This window comes from Quercus lobata, chromosome 10, assembly GCF_001633185.2.
Source record: "Quercus lobata isolate SW786 chromosome 10, ValleyOak3.0 Primary Assembly, whole genome shotgun sequence".
Classification (NCBI taxonomy): domain Eukaryota; kingdom Viridiplantae; phylum Streptophyta; class Magnoliopsida; order Fagales; family Fagaceae; genus Quercus; species Quercus lobata.
Window position 1 is genome coordinate 38,120,650 of NC_044913.1, and position 7,188 is coordinate 38,127,837.

Below are 7,188 nucleotides of genomic sequence, written 5' to 3' on the forward strand. Positions count from 1 at the left end.
AACATCAGTTACAATCTCTTTTTCTTTGGATGATTGGCGAGACATCTGCAAAAGAACAAACACACAGCAAAGATCCAAGTGCACAGACACATGACATGAACAACAACTTGATTAGATTCAAGATAGTCAAAAATTGGAGACTCATTGAAATTCAGACCGAGATATCACTTAAACATAGTACATGAACCTAGTCAGCAATATGTGAGAATGAGCAACACTGAAGCAATGTATACTAAAACATGTAACAGATGTTCAGCAATGATGAATAAATAGTCACATTTCAATTCACTGTAAACTATGGTCAATCACAAAGTCACAAATATCTGTCATTGTGACATTCTACCATGAGAATGATATGCACAGAGCAACACAGTCAAGATACACATCTAAGAAACAGTCAAGAATACAAGTGAAGCAAGCATCAAATCACTAGAATCAACAAAACCCCTTTAGCCATGTACGAACATTGCAAAACACACAAACTCAAACAAAATTTCACAAAATAAGGAAATGCACGGATAAATATGTAAAATAGAGTGAGAAAATAGAAACCTATACCTTTTTCCTTGAAGATTTGAGAATGAAATGATTCAAAATGGAAGTTTGTTTGAGAGTGATACGGTGAGTTTGAGAGTGTTCAAGTAAGGAAGGAGATGAATAGTCAGAAATGTTCGAGGGAAAACTGAAAAAGTTTAAAAACTAACTCATTTTGTGCAAAACACGCGATTTTCGCGACTGAGTCAAGTCGTGTGTAAGTTGCCAGGGCTAGCTGCCAGAACATTTGAAAGAAAACTTTTGAAAAAAAATTTTAAGTGTTTTTTGTGACTGGAAGTTCCACTCGCGAGAGAGTCGCAAACTGAGCCGCGAAAATCTCTATGTACCCCTTGCGACTGGACCTTCCACCCGCGAACAAGTCACCAACCTGAGCCGCAAAAAGCATGAAATTCCAAATTTTTGAAAAATATTCAATGTCTTTTTCGCGACTGAAGCATTTACCTACCAATGAGTCGCCAGTGAGTCGCGAAAAATCTTTGTGATGGACTCGCGATTGAGGCATGCGATTGGTTCTACTTGCGACTAAGTTGCCAGAACAGGGCAATATAATTTTTGACAATTTTTGCAAAGACAAAGTACTTTCCAAAAACAACTAAAACACTCAAAAATCTTTTTTTGATTGACCAACAAAGATTGAGCATGTGAAAACACATTTAATCAAGTATAATCACACGAATGAATATGGCATTCATTGAAAATAGACATGTGTGTTGTGTGTGAATATAAAAAATGAGATAGTCCTTAGTCTAATGTGAAGCTTCAATGATCAATTCAATCAAGGCATACACAACTAGCACTAGATAATGTGATCCATCTCAATTATAGAAATATGCATATATGAACTCCCACAAAGGCTTGAGTACAATATCTTTGAAACTTTTCATTTGGCTCCATGTTTGACATAACATTTGATCTTTTTGAATCAACACATCTCATTGTGAGATTGATGCCTGAAATTTTTGATATTTTCACTTTGATGAGTTAGCCTTTGGCTTTTTAGGCATCATACAATTTTTAATTTTTGGTCGCTTTTCCTTTTTCCTAGTCAAATACTAATATGTGCGACAAGCTTTTGCAGCTCAATATCTCTTTTCATTTGGAGAGCTCTATTAGCAAAAACAATAAAATAAAGAGTGGGAAGATATATAGACACAAGTCTATGCATGTCTCAAGATCAACAAAACCATTCACTAATCATTCATGACAAGGTTGAAGATCTATTTACAACAGTCACATAGATTTCAAGATTTCTCCCACAATGATATGAGTGCATAGGGAACAAGCTATGCTCGTAGATGCACAAAGCCATTTGCATAAAGGTACAAGGTAAAACATATTTTGAGACAAAACTCAACAATGTCGATCAATCTTTTTGGATTTTCTACTTTTTAAGTGGTTTTTGGATTTTTGACACACAAGAAGGAAAAGATTGATTAGAAGTAACAATGTAAAAACAAAAAAAATGAAACAAACAAACAATTTTCAATTCTCATAATCAATAAACAAACCAACAGTCCCACAACATAGGAAGTATTAATGCATGGACATGTGGTAATGCTTGTGCATGAGTACCCTTCATCACCCACATGCCACTTGCATTTGGGGTGATATTCTTATAGGATTGGGTACGAGAGTTAGGACTTTCAAACCTTCTAGTGAAGCTTTCCAAGCAGTTGGTGAATGCACCAATCATCTTCATCACGTCCATCATTCCAAGATCAACATTTCGATCTCTTGATGGCTCAACAGCCTAAGTCCTCTTGTCATTTCTTGGCCTTTTTGACCTTTGATCACTAGCATTCCTCAATGCTCTTAGCTTATGACAATTGGGTCGAGTCTGCCCTTGAAGTCCATAGTGATGATACACATGATTCGTTCTAGGACCTCTTTGCGATCATGGAAGAGATTTTGCTCTGCCTTCAAACCTGACCATAGATTGATTACGGGGCTTGTTCAACATCCGCTGGTCAGTTACATTCTTCTTCTTCTCAATATTTGCCTTTTCAACAGTAGGGGCAACTACAACCGGCTCTTTGGCCTTCACAAACTTCACTTCTTTGGAGATGTTCACAGCTGAACTACTTTCTCCGGTGTATCCTAATTCGGTTTTGTCGGAGAAGGTCTTTTGAGAAGAAAGGATATCATCAAGCTTTTTTGTAGAGACTCGCTCTACCTTGGCATTTGCTTGAACCACCTCAAGCTCAAGGAAATTTACCTTGGTGTAAGCTTCAGTTAGCTCGCCATTTAGCGTCTCTATCTCACACTTAGCCTCCTTATATCTTACTAGAAGACTTTTATAGTCCTCCCCAGCTTTCTTTATCTTTTTCACAGCTGCTTTGGCCACCCTTGCATATTCTCCTAACTTCTCAAGTAGAGAATTGTAGTTCTCTTTAAGACCGGCTGTATCTTCATCTTCTTCAGCATCTGATTCTTCTACAATTCCCATGAATTCCTCATCACTCTACTCCCCAAGCTCTTCCACAAGCAAATTCAAGTCCTCTGAAGACTCAACATGGGCAACAGTCATGAATGCTAAGAAATTCCCTTCTTCATCACAACTATCCTCCCAATTAGAGGTGGAGGAATGATGCGAACCTCAATTGGATGCTTTGAGACCCAACAAAAATATTGGAATATTGGCCCAAGAAAGCTAAAATTCAAATTTTTGATAGAAACCCTGACCCAACATTTATAATCGAAACACGAACCAAAGGTATAAGTATAACACCTTGACCCAATGATTATAATTGAATCACGAACCAAAGGTATAAAGTTTGAACGCTACAAGGAAGAATCCTTGATAAGTTCACAGTTCTTGAAGAACCAAAAAAAGAGCAAAGCCTCACCTTTTCTGATTTTTATTCAATAATTCTCTTCTATTACAATGAGTGCATGCTATTTATAAGACATGACTGAAAATAGAAAATCTAAAAAACGTTCTAAATAATAAAAGCATAAAATTAAGGTAGATCTGGTCCGAAATTTGAAGCTCCAGAATAGGAAAAATATCTATTGACTGATATGGAGTTGGAAAATCAATCAGCCATTAATCCATGTCATAAATCAAGCCTAATTAAGCCAAATCAGCCCTCAATAGCTTGAATTAAATTTATTACGCCTTCATCTTTCTTTGGGCCCAGCTTGGAATGTCTTGCATTTGAATTAGCCCAAATCTCTTGAATCAGCCCATTAAGTGCTTCTTTGATCTTCTTGGATCTTGCTTTAGTAATAGGCCTAACTAGTACATGCAATGGATCCTTGAATGCTTGTTGATTCTCATCAAGGAATCTGAGTCACTGAAAGTGGTGGCATACACCTTACCTTTCAATCTCAGATAATTAGGACATTCCTTTTTGAAATGGCCCTGTCCATTACACTTAAAATAAGTGACTCCTTGTGTGGATTGGGACTCCTTCCCTTCTCTCTTTTTGAAGTCCTTCTTCTCCTTTCCGGAACTCATGAATTTCCCTTTATCACCAAATTTCTCATTGTTCTTGAACTTTAGAAATTTTCAGAAATTCTTTGCAAGGTAGGCAACATCCTTTTCTATTGCATCCTCATCTGATGAACCATGACCTTCTACCCTTTGATTTATTGTCTTAAGAGCTAGTGATTTGCTCTTTCTTTGATTTGGTAATGAAAGTTCATACGTTTGGAGAGAACCATTCAGCTCTTGGACTTTGATTTCATCAAGGTCTTTGTTCTCCTCAATTGCAGTTACCTTTGCACGGAAGCTCTTCGGCAACGAATGAAGAATTTTTCTTACAAATTTTGAGTACTTCGTTTTCTCTCCGAAGTTAAACTTGCCGATGACCAATTCATTTAGCTTACTATAGAAAGAGTCAAAGGACTCATCCTCGCTCATCCTGAGCTCCTCAAACCAGCTAGTCAGCATCTGTAGCTTTGTGTCCTTAACTTTCTTTGTACCCTCATAAGTGGTCTCCAAAATCTGCCATGCTTCCTGGCCAATGGTGATATGAGAAATCTGATGGAATTCATCTGGGGACACACCACCAAAAATTGTGTTAAGTTCTTTACTATTAGCATTTGACGCCGTGAGGGCTGCCTTATCCCAAGTGGATTTGGTTGCCTCTAGCTTTGTCCAACCTATTTCAACAGCATCCTAAATAGCCTCATCTATAGAACACAGAAATGCTCTCATCCTTACCTTCCAAAAGGCATGGTTGCTACCATCAAAATATGGTGGAGCATTTAAAGATTGAAACCGGTCCATCTCAATATGGGGTCAAGGATCACACTATGGTAATGAAACCAATAAAAGTGTACCCACTCTGATACCAATTGAAAGTTCAATTAGTGTATAAAATACTATGAACGTTTAGACCCCCAATTAACAAATTACCAATTCAAGCTTAATATCAAACAATTAATGTGCAGAATATGAACATAAGCTTAAAAAAGAATTGATAAACAATCTAAACCAAATAAAATCACATCCACAGCAGAAATTAAATGGAAAAGATTAAGGGAAGAGAGATGCAAACACAAGGACAACACACGATGTGTTATCGAAGAGGAAACCGAAGTCCTCGGCGTAAAATCTTTCCGCCGCCCTCCAAGCAGTAAACAATCCACTAAAGAATATAGTTGGGATACATGAACAGTAGAAGACACTCCAAGCCTAATCTACCCAATGTACCTAATCCCTCCAAGCTCCTACTCCAACAAGGTTACGCCGAACCTATTTCTTCTTTAGCTTACCAGATTCTACCACTTGACCATAGCATCACCCAATATGAAATTGGTCCATTCTTAATTGCTTCCCAAACACCAAATGGCTTTCTCACAGATATGGGTATGGTGAGAAAAGGTTTTGGTAATGTATCTCTCAAGGATTTGACAATGGAGAGGAAGAGAGAGTAGAGGAATTTGAAGAGTCTTTATGTGAAGATTGTGGATGAATCAATCTTGTTTTTCTCTAAGGTTTCTCTCTCAAAATTCTCTCTGAAAGCTCTCAGAATATTGTGGGTATAAGGATATATATATAGTAGGGTGAGAAGGAATGTGAAAAGTTAGTTTTTCCCAAATAGGGTGGTTTGGCGACTTGACCTTGCGACTGGGTTAAGTCGCGAGTTCAAGCCGCAAGCTAACGGCCTGGCTAGCTTGGGACTTTTGTCCTATAGTGCAACAGTTGTCATGACTCTTCAATTCCCCTGCATGCTCCACACGTGTGCCAACTTTGGCGGCTTGCCAGTCGTGAGTCACCCGCGAATCCAGTCGCGAGTCTGTGCATCCTTGCACAATCTTGAGCATTTCTTCACACTCTCTCACTCACTACCCTTACATGATTCCCACCTAAATACAGGGTTACTAATTGCTAAAATACAAGCAAATTTGGCACGGAATAAAGCCAACAAGATGGTTGATAAAATTCAACCTTACAATATATATATGTGTGTGTGTGTGTGTATGCACTATTAATAACAGGATTCTTTGTTTAAGTTTCATCATTTTGCAAACTAATATATCCTCTTAAACTCACTAAAATATCTCTATCTTTTAGTTAAATAATTTTAAATTTAAAAATACAAACTGGTTAAAAGTGTAATTTATTACTTTTTAAAAAAGTTTCTAAGTTTTAGGCTTTCAAATTTTTATCAAAATTCTAAAACTGAGGACAATATCTCTGTCTCACTTTTAAACATTTCACTAGACTTAAAATAAAAAATAAAAAAGAGTCTTATTGGACACGTGTGATAAGTCTAGTGTGTGTATGTGTGTGTATATATATATGTATGTATGTATGTATGTATGTATGTATGTATATGTGATCTCAAATGGTATACCGATATATACTGGTACCAAAATATTTTCTTTTAACCAATCCGGAATGGAATTTAAAACTAGGTTTTGTTTGAATTTATTTATTTTTGTTATTTCCAAATGAAAAAGGGGATTTTTGGTGTGGACTTATTGACCCTACGCCATGGAATAGTAAGTGTAATAATTTATTACATGTACTACTAGGATCTTGATGGAGCTATCGTTGTGGGCTTTGCTTGAGTTTTGAGCATTGGAAACTCTAAACACAAATATTGGAGTAGAGGGCATTTCATTTCAACCTGTCTTTCTTATCTGGCTTAACTTCTTTTTAAGCCTTTTATTTTGCATTGCATATATAAAATTTTCTACTTGTAGATTTTTCTTTTATTGTTTCTCTTTGTTATTTGTGTTGGATTTTTACAGAGGTGCAGTTGATCTTAGTATAGTAGATGAAGAGGTCGTATGTTTTGTCTAATGGATTCATCTTTAAATTTAATTTCTTGGAGTCTGGGCTCCCGCTCATGGTGTCTCCATGAATCTTGGTTAGAGCATTATAAAACTAGTTCAATTGATAAAACCATCATCTGACTGAAATAAGAAAATATCACAAATATTTGTGTCAAGGTTTCTGCATGACAAGGCAGCAGTAACAGTATTTTCTTGGAGAAAAGGGAAATAAAAAATTGTACATTGTTAGTGAAATTTATCAAAAGAAACTTCATTGTTCTCAGAACAATTTTGATGATGGTGAAGGATGGTAGTATGGCTATGTTATGATCCTAGTATCCATATGTTATAATCCTAGTGTCCCACATGGACTAAGTATAAACTTAATCATGTGTTTATAAG